The sequence below is a fragment of the Myotis yumanensis genome, unplaced genomic scaffold (assembly GCF_028538775.1).
Source record: "Myotis yumanensis isolate MYYU_CA2020_CCGP unplaced genomic scaffold, mMyoYum1.0.hap1 SCAF_2, whole genome shotgun sequence".
In the NCBI taxonomy this organism is placed as follows: domain Eukaryota; kingdom Metazoa; phylum Chordata; class Mammalia; order Chiroptera; family Vespertilionidae; genus Myotis; species Myotis yumanensis.
This window is the reverse complement of record NW_027223753.1, coordinates 211921489-211936029: the sequence shown is the minus strand read 5'-3', so window position 1 is coordinate 211936029 and position 14541 is coordinate 211921489. Positions and strand designations below refer to the sequence as shown.

The 14541-nt window shown below is 50.2% G+C and overlaps 1 protein-coding gene and 1 pseudogene across 1 annotated transcript in view; one reads left to right on the top strand and one right to left on the bottom strand.

Annotated features, from left to right (window-relative positions):
• B3GALT5 (beta-1,3-galactosyltransferase 5) overlaps positions 1-14541 on the top strand; it is a 63796-nt gene that overhangs the window by 33562 nt on the left and 15693 nt on the right. The window lies entirely within an intron of this gene.
• On the bottom strand, positions 2741-3780 carry LOC139002717 (tropomodulin-2 pseudogene; annotated as a pseudogene).

Below are 14541 nucleotides of genomic sequence, written 5' to 3'. Positions count from 1 at the left end.
CCAGGATCAGAAACTGCCCGCTTCGGGAGCGATCCCTGATCAAGTGTGCTCTGTCTGTGGCTGTCTGTGGGTGCCGGGCCCATGCCTTGCCAAGAAAGCAAGTCTCAATCGGGGAATTTTGCTCCCCTCAGGAATGTGGCAATGACTGGAGATATGTGTGTGTGTGTGTGTGTGTGTGTGTGCACGCACTTCTGGCCTCTACTGGGTAGAGGCCAGGGATCCTGCTAAACATCCTACAACACAGAACTCAGTCCTCAACAAAGAACTAGTTGACCCCCGGGGTCAGTTGTGCTGAAGTTGGGACCCCTGTGTGGGGTCTCAGCAACCTGGGAAGCCTGGGCGCTGTGACTGGCGGTCTCGGTCCCGTGCTCTGGAGGACCTGTGGGCGGGCGTGGGGGACATATGGGAAGAGGCGAAGCTGCTGTCAAGGGGAGCATTTGCATGGCCCACAGGTGAGAGGCAGCCATGGAGGAGGGGGCAGAGCAGGCCACTGCCTGGGCTCCTCTTACAGCTTCGCAAAGGCCCCGACCCCTGCGTCCCCGGGTCCCAAGCCTCTCCGGTCAGAGCCACAGGCGGAGCGCTGGTCCAGGAAATGGGCTCTCACTTCCATGACAGCGTGTGCCAGGCTGTGAGGTTTGTGGCTCTAATCTATCTGCTCTACAAGCCCATTTTCCACATGGTAAGACTGAGTTGTGGCAGTCAAATTCCTGCCTCAGGGCCTCCCCACTGCCTGGAAGGCTCTCTCCTCACCTTCTTGTGGCCTTTTCATTATTCCAGTCTTAGCTGGACCATGGCTGTGCGAGGCCCTGAGGGATCACTAACCCTCCACTCCTCAGTTCTGTCTTTCCCAGGTCCTTTCTCTGGGTCCTGCACCTTCCTTGCTTCCTTCACTTTGATTTAAAAACACTGGCCCTGTGTCCTAGTTCTCTAGGATGCCCAAGGCTCGTCTGGTGAGCCATCTGAGCTGAGGGGTCTGTGGCTGACAGAGGTGTGGCACCTGGAGACGATGGGAAGGCAGGCAGGGAGGGAGAGGGTGGGGGAGTGGAGGGAGGGCAGGTGTTACCTTATCCACCCTCCCGCTGGCGCCAGTTCCATCCACTGGCTGTGTGGCTGCATCCTGCCTGGGTGTGCTGCTACCACTGTTCAGCCCGGAGCGAGTGCCAAGCCCATGTGGTTACCTAGGGGTCCTGCTGCATGTCAGCCAGGGCGGGGGGCGCTGGGGAGTCGTAACATCTGGGTTGCTGATGGCGCTACCCGGCCACTATGTTCTTGCTCATCAGCTTCTTCCCTGGCGCCCGCCCTGCAACCCACAGCTCCTCCCACTAATTATGAGGACTCTTCCTTACTCTGACTCTCTCCACCGGTCTGCATCTTGTTTTTTTAAAGTATCATTTTTGATTTTTGTCACCCACTAAGGTCTGCATATGCCCACTGGTGCAAGTTGCCAGAGGTGCCCATGAGCAAATGAAACAACGGTAGGTATTAAAATCCCCGATAAATAAGTGGTGCTAGAAAAAAAGAAAAACAAAATTATTAGTTGTGTTAACGGAAATGAACAACCTTTTTTAAAAAAATATTTTTATTGACTTCAGAGAGGAAGGGAGAGGGGGGGAGAGAGAGAGAAACATCAATGATGAGAGAGAGTCATTGATTGGCTGCCTCCTGCATGCCCCACACTGGGGATCGAGCCCGCAACCCAAGCATGTGCCCTGACTGGGAGTCCAAGTGGTGACTTCTTGGTTCATGGGTCGATGCTCAACCACTGAGCCACACCAGCCAGGCTTAAAAGGAGGACCTTTTGCCCTAGCCAGTTTGGCTCAGTGGCTAGAGCGTCGGCCTGCGGACTGAAGGGTCCCAGGTTTGATTCTGGTCAAGGGCATGTATCATGGTTGCGGGCACATCCCCAGTGGGGAGTGTGCAGGAGGCAGCTGATTGATATTTCTCTCTCATCGATGTTTCTAACTCTCTATCCCTCTCCCTTCCTCTCTGTAAAAAAGCAATAAAATATATTTTTTTTAAAAAAAGGAGGACCTTTTTTGGTGTTTCAAGAGAGTCACTGCAGCTTGGTTTGACATTTGTACTGTTTCTATCATTAGTAAAGTTATGGCTTCTTGTGGGGGAAAAATTATATATATATATATATATATATATATATATATATATACACACACACATCCTTGAAGCCCAAATGGATCCATTGCTCAGGAGACAGATAAAGACAAGTGGCCTTGAAGACCAAATGGGCCTATCACTCAGGAAGGTCAAGGACAGGCCCTGTGTGAAAGGAGGTAGCGTCTTGGGGCTGATCTTTACAGCATTTTGGTGCTAATTTTTACGAGGACCAGAAAGCAGACTGGGAACTCACGTAGCTGTTACGTGTAGTTTTTAGTTTTTTCCTCCCACCTTCTAACGCTGTATGCACAGCTAGCTTGGGAGGAGGTGTCAGGGCGATTTTTTCAAGGCGTTAGGCCTGTCGCCCTCTCCGATCGCCGGCCATGCGGACAATGAAACCACCAAGATTCAACCGCGCTATTTATTGTCTCTGCACCCTCAGAGCCCCGGCCCTGCGCCCACACCTCCTCTGGTGTCATCCCCGCACACCAGGATCCCACCGGCACCAGACCCTCTGTTCCTGTTTCAGAAGAAGAGTTTTTGTTCCTTTTTAAATGGCCGCTGGGGTGAAGCTTCGCCTCTTGTGGAAATTGACCCTTGGTCTCTTTCAACTCACTTTTCACAAACCAGCTCATTACTCTTTGTGAGGGCAGCCGCCACCTTGCTCGTGGCCCTTGCTTGGTAAACTGGTATCCAAATCCAAGGATCCCCGAATTCTCCGGGAGCATCTGGGCAATATCCGTCTCTACGGCTGTTCCGACTGTTGTCCCTGGCTGTCCATCTTGGTTTGGGTCAAGGAGTCATTTCCTCTTGGTGCCTCTACAGGGCCGGGATCCGAGTTCCTCTTAGAAAATGGGGTTCTATGTTTGGGCTTTCCTAGGTCTCGTTTCCTTTCAGAGTCTCTGCAACAGTGATTGCCCGAGGGCCATTGCTGCGGGCTGCGAGTTACATGCATGTTGGTCTCCAGAGCATCTGCCAGTTCCTCGAGGGTCGGAACTGGAGTGTCCCGCTGTGGAGATTGGCTTCTTGGAGGCTGGGATGGCGGCTTCCAGCTGCAGCCTTACTTCCACCTCTGTGGGGTTGGGTGGTTGCTCAAACACAGGCTTGATCTTTCACCTTTGCCCACATGTCTCCCAGGCCCTTGATATGGGATGTTTCTTCACCAAACTTTAGATTGTTGAGCACATTGTGTAGAGCTCAGTGTCGGAGGCTCTGGCTAAAGTTTCTCCCAGATCTGGATCCCGGGTCACGCTTTCTCCTTTACCGCTTCCTCTGGTGAAGCAGTTTCTCTCCCTTTCTTTTTTCCGGGGAAGGCAGGGTCTTCCCTGTCTCCCTAGTCCAAAGCCTCCTTGTCCAGGGACATGAGGAGGGAGGTGCTCAGGGTCAGATGGGCTGGTGGCTGCTCCCTGTCTGCTGTTTCTGTTGGAATCCAGCTGGTGGCAGGGCACTCCGGGGTGGGGGTGGGGAGTGGGGATCTAGGTCATCAGGAACATTTCCCAAGTGTTTCAGTTCCTCTTCGGAGAGTTTGCCAAGAATTCCATCTTCATCAATGTCCGTGTATTTCTCCAACTCTTTTTTTAAAAAATTTATTAATCCCCACCGGAAGATATTTTTTCCATTGATTTTTAGAGAGAGTGGATGGGAGGAAGGGGGGAGAGAGAGACACATCAATTGGTTGCCTCCCATATGAGAGATCAAACCTGCAACCCAGGTAGGTAGGTGCTCTTTTTTTTTTTTAAAATGTATTTTATTGATTTTTTACAGAGAGGAAGGGAGAGAGACAGAGAGCCAGAAACATCGATGAGAGAGAAACATCGATCGGCCGCCTCCCGCACACCTCCCACTGGAGGTGGCACATAATTTCAGACCATCCTTTGTGGTTACTTTAGGTCTCTGAGTTTGCAAGACCGCCATGCAGGCCTCCCCTGAGCTTGTCAGGTTAGCATGCGGCCCCTTTCGTCCACAGATGTCACTACTCATCATGCCTCTTAGCTTCTCTGTGCCTCAGTTTCTCATCTGTGAAACGGGAATTGGAAGAGTACCTACTTCATTCGGTTCTCTAAGGATTAGGCAGCCCCCATAACTCCCCCTTCGCTCATCTGACCTTGACTCATTGCTACACACAAACCGTTTGCTATGAAAAAGCCTCTTTCCTGAAAGGAGGGAGGCATCAGGGCTTCGGGGAGCACAGGGCCGCGCTGCTTCCCGAGCACAGTGAGTGTTAGAAAGTTAACTCTGGATCCGTCCCCGGGAGGGTAGGGGGTGCGCTCCAAGAACCCGCTAAGCCCTAAGGGACACGGGCAAATTCCAACACCGCGAGCGCCTGGCGCTCAGGGAAGGATGCTCTTCCCCGGAGGCCACGGAGGGGAACTTTGCATACGGTTCCTGCCGCCTCCTGGGCGCTGGAGCCGGGTCCTGCGGCTTCTCTGAGCCCCGCGCAGGGGGTGGGCGGTGGAGGGGATTGGGGCGTCCCTCCACCCTCCTCCGCCCCACAGTCGCAGGGCGCAGCGTGTGGCCCTCCACCGTCCCCCGCCCCTCGCCGTCATCGCCAGCCTCCTCACCTATCAGATTCAGGGTGCACATTGCCCGCTGGGCCTCCCCCCAGGTGCTGCGCGGAGGTGTGAGCGGCGCAGGACCGGGGCGCAGGCCGGGACTCAGCTCCTCCCCGGACCCCCCAGGCCGGGCTCCGCTGGCGCCGGAGGGGCTCTGAGCTTCCTACTCCTGCAGCCGGCGGACCGCAGAGGGAGTGCGGGCGCACCGCCAGGGCCCGAGGTGCAGGGCGCGGGGCCGGGGTGGGCGCGCGGGCACGGGGGGCCGGAGGAGGTGGGGGCGCAGGGCCGCGGCTCTGAGGGTGCGGAGCGCGGGGGCGCGGGGGACGCAGGAGGTGGGGGCGCGCGCGCGGGGAGGTGGGGGCGTGGGGGGACTCGGGGGCGCGCGGGGGGACTCGGGGGCGCGCGGGGACTCTGAGGAGGCGGGGGATGCAGGAGGTGGGGGCGTGGGGGCGCAGGGCCTCAGGGGTGGAAGGCAGGAGATTTAGGGGCCGGAGTTGCTGGTGGTGGGGGTAGGGGGACGCCGGGGTCCCCCGGAGGTGCTGACCCTGGGACTCTGGCGAGGGTGGGGGCTGGCGTTGGCTGGCCTTGTTCGTTTTTGACTTGGGAGCACTTCCGAGGACGTGTACTGCAGGCTTGTGGTCCTTTTATTCTGTTTATATTAAGGAAAAGAAAATGGTGACAGACCAGATTTCTTCAAACCTGATCTACCAGTGTATTCATTTTTTCGTGTGTGTGTGTGTGTGTGTGTGTGTGTGTGTGTGAGAGAGAGAGAGAGAGAGAGAGAGAGAACATTTTAGTTCTACTCTCAGCACATTTCGGTTATACAACACAGGGTTGTAAAGTGGTCCCATGTCCGGCCCAGGATCCTCAGAACCTCTCCGTATTTTCCCAGCCTTAGCCCCCTCCTCTGTTTCTATGAGTTTGACCTTTTTTATTTATTATTATTATTCCACATGTAAGTGGCACCATGGAGTAATGGAGTACTTGTCTTTGTATGTACGGCTCATTTCACTTAGCGCGATGCCCTCCTGTCCATCCACGTGTTGGCAACCCGCAAGGTTTCCGTCTCTGTTAAAGACTGAATAATAGTTCCTTGTAGATTACGCAACATTTTCTTGATCTGTTCATTCATCCGTAGACACTTAGGTTGTTTCTACACCTTGGCTGTTAGGAGTAATGCTGCAACGAACATGGGAGTACAGAAATCTCTGAGGTGTGTCGTTTTCTTCGAATTATATGCCCAGGAGTGGGGTTGCCGGCTCCTATGGTAGTTCTGCTTTCAATTTCTGAGGAGCCTCTGTACTGTTTTCTGTAGTGCCTGGGCCAGTTTACATTCCCGTCATCAGCGCACAAGAGCTCCTTTTCTCCACATCCTCTCCACCTGTTATCTCTGGTCTTTTTGACAGTAGACATCCTGGTAGATACCTCATTGGGGATTTGTTTGCATCTCCCTGGTCATTAGTGCTGTTGAGCACCTTTTCATATACCTGTTGGGCATTTGTGTGTGTTCTATGGGAAAATGTCTACTCAGGTCCTTCCCTCATTTTTATTGGATTATTTATGTATTTTTTAAAAATTGATAAATTGATACTGATGTAGTCATTTATGAAGTGTTACCTTATCACACCACACAGGAATGGGAAATACCTGTAATACTATCTACACTAATAAAAGAGAAACATGGTAATTGGCGTACGACCACTACCCTTTTCATTGGCTAATCAGTGAGTATATGCAAATTAACTGTCAGCCAAGATGGCGGCCGGCAGCCAGGCAGCTGGAAGCGAACATGAGGCTTGCTTGCTTCAGTGACTACGGACTCCAACATTCCCCTCCTCACTTTCCGGCCTCTCAGTTGCAACTCTAAGCAACTATCTACTATGTTGCAAATAAGAAAATAAACAAAAGCCCAGAAACCGGCTTTCAGTCAGCCGGGCTTTAGCAACATTGTATCAATGTTTTCAGCAGCGAGGCCTCAGAGCTAAAGCTGGCCCAGAATAAAAAAAAAAAAAGAAAACAAGGAGCGGTTGGAAGCTTCAGTCACTTGCTTCCGGAAAACAGCCCTCAGCCCCTCAGCCAGCCTGGCCAGGCACCCCAGTGGGGACCCCCACCCTGATCCAGGACACCCTTCAGGGCAAACCAGCCAGCTCCCACCCGTGCACCAGGCCTCTATTCTATATAGTAAAAGGGTAATATGCCTCCCGGCACCGGGATCAGCGTGACAGGGGGCAGCGCCCAAAACCCCTGATCGCCCTGTGGCTCTGTGTGTGACAGGGGGCGGGGCCACAACCTCCCTATCTGCCCTGCTCTGTGCCTGATAGGGGGGAGCTCCCCAATCCCTTGATTGCCCTGCAGCTCTGTGTTTGACAGGGTGCAGTGCACCAACCGCCCCCACCCATGGGCCCTGCTCTGTGTGTGACAGGGTGCGGTGCCCCAACCCGCCCCCGCCCCCCACGGGCCCTGCTCTGTGTGTGACAGGGTAAAGCCATAACCTCCCCATTGCCCTGCCCTGAGTGTGACAGGGTGCAGCGCCCCAACCCCCTGATCCGCCCTGCTCTGTGTGTGACAGGGGGCGGTGCCCCAACTCCCCTATCGGCCCTACTCTGTGAGTGACAGCGGGGAGCTCCTCAACCCCCTGATCAGCCCTGCTCTGTGCGTGACAGGGTACGGAGCCCCAACACCCCTGATGGGCCCTGCTCTGTGCGTGACAGGGGACAGCACCCCAACCCCCTAATGGGCCCTGCTCTGTGCGTGACAGGGGGTGGCGCCGCAACCTCCCCATTGACCCTGCCTTGAGTGTGACAGGGGGCGGTGCCCCAACCCCCCAATCAGTCTACCCTGAGCGTGACTGAGGATGGCATTGCAACCTCCCGATCCGCCCTGCTCTGTGCATGACAGGGCGGCGCCCCAACTCCCCAATCGGCCCTGCTCTGAGCCTGACCAGGGGCTGCACTTAGGGATTGGGCCTGCCCTCTGCCACCCGGGAGCAGGCCTAAGCCAGCAGGTCGTTATCTCCCGAGGGGTCCCAGACTTTGAGAGGGCACAGGCCGGGCTGGGGGACCCACCCCCCCGGCCCCGAGTGCACAAATTTTTGTGCACCAGGCCTCTAGTCCTATATAATAAAAGCCTAATATGCAAATCAACCAAATGGCAGAACGACAGGAGGAAGTTGTGCTACTCAGCGGGCACAGTACAAACAGGAGGTGAGGGAATTAACATCTCACAACAATGAATAATCCAACCTGAAAACAACAGCTCTCCAGCACTCTGCACTGACAGTTCCCTGCAGAGGGTGGGGGTCGTGGGGGCTGGCGGGCGATGGTGAAGTGACATCTCTTCACTAAGGAGTGGCAGGAGGTGTTTGACTTTGTGGAGAAGACCAGAGGGGAGACTCTTTGGGTTATAACTAAATGCAGTAAGGTGCCTGCAGATTTTTAAAAAATAGATCTTTTTTATTGTTGACTATAGGCCCAGTGAACAACATTCATGCACTGGGTGGGGGTGGAGGGGGAAGGGTCCCTCAGCCCGGCCTGTGCCCTCTCGCAGTCCAGGATGCCTTGGGTTAGGCCCACTCAGGTGGACATCCCCGAGGGGTCCTAGTGCTGCCACGGAGGTGGGAGAGGCTACTGTGCTTGCCACCCATCAGCCTGACCACCAGGGGGCAGCTCCTGCATTGAGCATCTGCCCCCTGGTGGTCAGTGTGCATCATAGCAACTGGTCGTTCCACCGTTTGGTTAATTTGCATATTAGGGTTTCATTATATAGGATAGTATTACAGGTATCTCCCATTCCCCCCTCCCCTTCCTCCCCTCCTCCTAGCCCTTAGCCTTCAGATTTTGTAATCAACATTTTTGGCAATATCTATACCAGTGTTTTGTGTGTGTGTGTGTGTGTGTGAATGAGTGAGTGAGAGAGAGAGAGAGAGAGAGAGAAATATGCCCCGTAAATATTGCATTTTTAATTTTTAAAATATATTTTTATTGATTTCAGAGAGGAAAGGAGAGGGAAAGAAATAGAAACATCAATGATGAGAGAGAATTATGGGTTCGCTGCCTCCCGCACACCCCACACTGGGGATCAAGCCTGCAGCCTGGGCATGTGCCCTGCCTGACCAGGAATCAAACTGTGACCTCCCCATTCAGAGGTCTACCCTCAACCACGGAGCCATGCTGACCGGGCTAACTTTTTTTAAATTCTGTTTTGGTTTCACTGTTTTGTGTTTAGGTTTCTGACTTTTTGGCGATAAATATAGCTTCCCAGTAATAGAAAACCCTTCTTAAACCTCCCGTTAATCAGATGTTGTGAAGTCATTTTTCACTCTTTATATTAGCATGACGGACTTTTGAAAAAAATCACCTTTTGTAAATATGAACATCACCTCCCATCTTGGCGTCTCCCTCATGTACTACTTCTGCCCTTGTTTCGTGAGAAGGAGGAGGAGAATTTAATGAGGATAGAGATCTGGAGAGGGTCATATTCCAGTGAGTGCTGGGGGTGGGGAAGGCTGCTGTTTTATAGACTTACATTAGTGGGGGAATGCATGTTGATTCTGCCCATCCTTACAAGTAATAAACTACTTCAATACGTTATATAGTCTTATACCTGCCCACCTTTTATGGCGTTTCTTCTGAAACAGGTACATGTAATAGGCAGATTGCTTCAACGGGAGAACACGATACCTTCCTTTCGGTGAATAAGTCAGACAGGAAGACAAATACTGGAAATCTTACTTATATGTGGAGTCTAGCAAGACAAGACAAAACTGAACTCACAGACACAGAGATAGATTGGTGGTTGCCCAAGGCAGGGGTTGGAGGTGGGCAAAATGGGTGAAGGGGTCAAAAGGTACAAGCTTCCAGCTGTAAGAGACGTCACTCCTGGGGATCTAGTACAGCCTGGTAAAAAAATATGTGTCTCCCTTTTAAGGAGTGACTGCATAGCAGTTACAGTTTGCATTTAATATTTTTCAAATACAGCTTACAGTCAGTATTTTGCATCGCTTTCAGGTGTATAGCACAGTGGTTACCCAATCGTATACTTCTGTTTTCAAGTCCGTTCATCTTAATCTGGTCCTTTGTTAGGTACGTTAAAAAATAATTAAACCCAGATACGTGCAGTGAGGACGTCCATGTGAGGTCTGTTGATAATTTAGCTCCTGGAAATGCAACGCGGCGTGTACAGATATTTCCCTAAGCCGTCGCCTCAGCAAATCGACAAGGACAGGGTTTTCTTTGCAGAGGTTTTTCCAGACACTGGGCACCCTTTCTTTTGTAGGGTTTCCAGGTAGGTACTTTGACTAAACAAGGACCGCCGTTCATTTCTGATTTTATGAGCTTCTGTATCCCTGGCCACACGGGTGACAGTCTCCATCCTTTCCTACCCAACTGCAGACTCGGGCCAGCTCAGCCCAATGCTGGCCGGGCTTGAGGGATGCACACCTCCTTCCTGGGCATGGCGTTGGCCTTGGGCCGAGAGCCAGGCCCCCATGTCTCAGGGGAACCCTTGGCCTCCCCAGGATGCTTGTTTGTCCATTGGGCTGGGCTTCTGATCAAATTTCTACTTGATTTTCTGCCAGGACTGCATCCTGGTTTCATGGCCACGAAACACTGCTTGTTCCTTGATAGCCTCTTCTCCCGCCTGCACCCCCCTCCCCCATCTCCCCCCCCCCCCCCCCCCCGGTTGCCTGGGGAGAAATGTCTGTTCAAGTCCTTTGCTCACTTAAAAAAATCAGGTTGTTTGGTTTTTTGTTGTTGGTGAACCCCAGCCTGTTAACAGATAAGATACTCTTACTATCATGAACGTTAGTTCTGGGAAAGATGTTGAGTGCCATTTCTTTTCCGGTTTCTCCTTTCCACCATAGTTCTCCACTAGTCATAACTTGTTGATATCCTAGTTTGTCCTGTTCTCGGGCTTGACTGAACAGCCCTATTTCTTCCCACCCCTTCCCACACCTTTTTTTTTTTTTAATGCAACAAATATTCACTGAGTACCTGCCTACTTGCTCCCAGTGGGACCCTGAGGATACATAAAGGAGCACCAGTCTCTGACCATGAGGAGCTCATAGTCTAGTCAAGGAGTCAGCCACAAGAAAGCAAAATGCAGAATCAGCACTGCAATGGACGTTATAGTGTGCTAAGAGAGTCCAGGGAAGAGGGGAATGATCAGTTCTGGGGAAGACAAGATGAGAACGGAACGTACATAGAGTAGTGGTGCCTGAGCAGGGTTCTGAGGAATGCATAGGAGTTCTCCAGCAGCCACATCCCACTTTTTGGATCCTTGTCTCTTTAGCTGCTGTATGGAAAGTTTTATTGAAGCCAACTGCCTTCGATCGCCTTCTTTATCTTCCCAAAGGATTGTCATTTGCTCTCTGACTTGAGCCATAATCACTCCAATGAAGTTGCCTTTGGAATTTAGAGAGTTTCTGGTTCCACAGTTTCCTGTAGGATTGACACTGATGATGACCCCCTCCGTTGGTTCCTGGGACACTTTTCTGTGACACTGAGTAATCACATGAAAAGGGCTCAGCACAGTAGCTGGGACACAGGAAGTGTAGGTCTTAACCACTATTGGGACATTCACCTGGTTTTTCTCTTATGTATCCAATTGATCCCTTTTCACCTCCATTTTTCCCCTTCCTGACTCTTGTTTTCTAAATTCTGTTCTTTGCTTGTCATTGTTCTGTTCCTAGATGTTGTCTCACTGTTGCCATTTCAATGTCTCCGTTTATGCAGACAGATTCTAAAGAGCTCACCTCTGTACATGTTAGTAGGAGACTTTTCTTAAAGCACACAACTATGTTGTAAGGACACAGTTTTTGGACACATTTGACCCTTGTCAAGTCACTCCACATCACCTGCCTCCTCACCAGATCCTGCCATGTCAGTTCCACGTCAAATTTGGAAGAATTTGACCTTTCAGCAGTTTTTGTAAGTGGCATGATTTTGAAGACGAAATCACAAGTGTTACCTTGCACAGTGGACCCAATGGGACCAAGTCAAGTGATGGTATCCAGAGCATATGTCAGAGGGGATTGTAGGACCTTGTGAACCAAGCAAACTAACATCACAGAAGTCTTAGGAATGATCGACTGTTGCCTGAGAGCTTACTGGTTCCTGGTACCATGAAGCACTTACTTGACTTTCACAAGAACTTTAGGAGGAAGTTAGTATTGTTTTCTCATTTTAAAAGTTTTTCATTCTTCTTGTCTTAAGAAGGTAAGTATGCCTACAGTCACATAACTAACAAGTGTCAGACTTAGGATCTGACCCAGTTCTCTTGGATTCCAAACACTGGACTCCTAACATCTTGATTATCTTCTCTATGTAGCATTTCCCACGGTCAGTTCTCATTTTATTTTTCTTCTGCCCACTTTCTGTATTTATTGGATATGTTAGAGCTTAGCCCATTTTAAAGAGAGGGTATGTGCATATTTATCAGCAATATTTTGTTTTAATGTTTAAATAAACTTAATCCTGCATTTAATTTTATTATTCCTATTTTCTATAATTTTTTTTTTGTTTCCAAAATTCTTTGAGGGCTTAATTGTTTTCTTTCTTTTCTTTAATAATGAAAATACTTAAGACTATGCATTTGCCTCTAAAAGCAGCTTTGAACACATCCTGAAAAGTTGTATCTAGTGTTTTCACCTGTTTTATAAGTAATCTGTTATTGCATATTTAGTATCTCCTTTGACCTCATACGTTTCTTTATTTCTAAGTGGTTGAGACTTTTTTATGCTCTTAATCAAAATTAGTGTTAATTCCTAGTTTTATTGCTATATGGCCAGGATGATGGCTTATTGTTTTTCTCTTAAGTCTGTGGACAGCTACATTACCATTCAGAAGTGAATGCAGTTAGCATAATGGAAATGCTGCTTTAAAAACAAAATGATGAGGGTTTGAAAGTGGTGCTTAGAAGTCACTTATTTTTGTCTAACTTTGACTTCTTGTTTCTCCAATTGATATGTTTTGTTCTTTTTATTGGTAAAATTCATTCTCAATAAAATTCTTAGGGCTCAACAACTTTAGTTTTTATAGGAAAACTAGAGGCCCAATGCATGAAATTCGTGCAAAGGGCTCAGCCCTTGCAGCCCCACCTGCCTCAGCCGGCCCTTGCAGCCCTGGATTTGTCCGGAAGGTTGTCTGGATGGTTGTTCTGCTGTTGAGTCTAATTAGCATATTATCTTTTTGTTATATAGGATGGCCCCAGTTTGTTCTGTAACAACTGCACTCAAAGCCAGATACCAGCGAAAAAACTGTTAAGTGCGACTGTGGGACTCTCTAACAAACCCACCAGCATTTAACCATTTTAACGAGCTTTTAAGAAGTGTCATATTTTCACTGTGAATCATTTCACATTAAAATCTGTGGTTTTCCTGCCAAAGCTGTCTTTAGTGAAACCTGTGTACTCTTAGTCAGATTTGAGTGAAGTGAATGGGGGTGAGCTGGAAGCAAATTGCGCAGTGATCCCGAGCGCTGGAGAGGGAATGTTCTGAGCACCTGTGTCTTGGTTCTGTTCATATGCCCTGTGACGATCTTAGCCAGGGGGAGTGTGTGAGTCAGGAGGGTCTGCGGAGGGTTAGCCGCTTCTGAGAGTCACAACTGCTATTGGCAGGCGTGTGAATTGGAAGTCTGTGCCTGGACAACTGTGCTTTGATCTTGTATATGCACTGTTTTCTGAACAAAGATCATCTTCCATCTTTTTTTTTTTTTTTTTTTTGGTTAATCCCCACCCGAGGATATTTTTCCATTGATATTTAGAGAGAGGGAGAGAGAGGGAGACAGAGAGAAATATTGATGTGAGAGAAACACATAGATTGGTGCCTTGACCAGGGCCCGGGCCAGGGAGGAGCCTGCAACCAAGGTATGTGTTCTTGACAAGAATCGAACCTGGGACTCTTTGGTCCTCAGGCCGACACTCCAGCACTGAGCCACAACGGCTAGGGTCCCTCCTCTTAACATACCTACGTCCTGGGACCAACAGGCAAACTCTGGGATCAGTACTCTGCATGTACCCATAATTCCCTGTCTTCTTCTCTGCACGGCTGTGTATACACGGCTGTGTATTCCCCTTCCCATCAGAGTAGCCTGGCTTCCATTTTTTAACTCTCTCAACAGCCTCCTCAGTGTGAACAGTGGGCGGAACTCTTGATGTTTTGATATTGCTTCCTCTTCCATTGAAATAAGCTGGGCTCTGTTTCTGCTGAGACATAATTAAAGTCTTATGAAATGTACATAAAGCAAAAATACCAAGTGCACGGAAAAGTTTGTACAGCAGTTCCATCCCGAGGTGAAGGCGTGTGAAGCAAGCCTTTGTTTTCCTGTAGGACAATGTATTCCCTTGCACAGACCCTGCTTCAGCCTCTGGAGATGCGGGCATCTCTCATGGGCCGTTCAGGACTTTCCTTTGGGCTTCTAGCTGCCAAGTTCCTGTGTGTCGGGACCCTACAATGGTGAACAACACAGAAAAATGCCCTGTCCTCCGGGGTTATTGACCAGTGGGAAAGGTGGACGGTAGTCTACTAGTAAGGTTTGCACAAAGAGAGAATAAACTCTGATCCCATTAATGGAATTGATAAAACACCACACAATGGGTGCAATGAGTAGTAGATAAATGGCTAGACAGGGAGGGGTAGGCTAGAGCTAGCTGAGCAGAAGTGGGGCAGGTGGCAGGGGGTAGGGGGGAGGAGAAGGAGATGTGAGGGACAGGTGCACAGGAAGGAAAGACCAGGTCTGCTCTGGGAGCTGAGCGGGAACCAGTGTGGCCTGAGGGTGGAGGCAGGGGCAGGTCAGCTGACACAGGTAAGTCAGGGCGTGAGCTGATTCGTGAGGAGTTCGGTGGATGGGTCAGTTGCCATTTAAAGACCGGCTGGACTTGT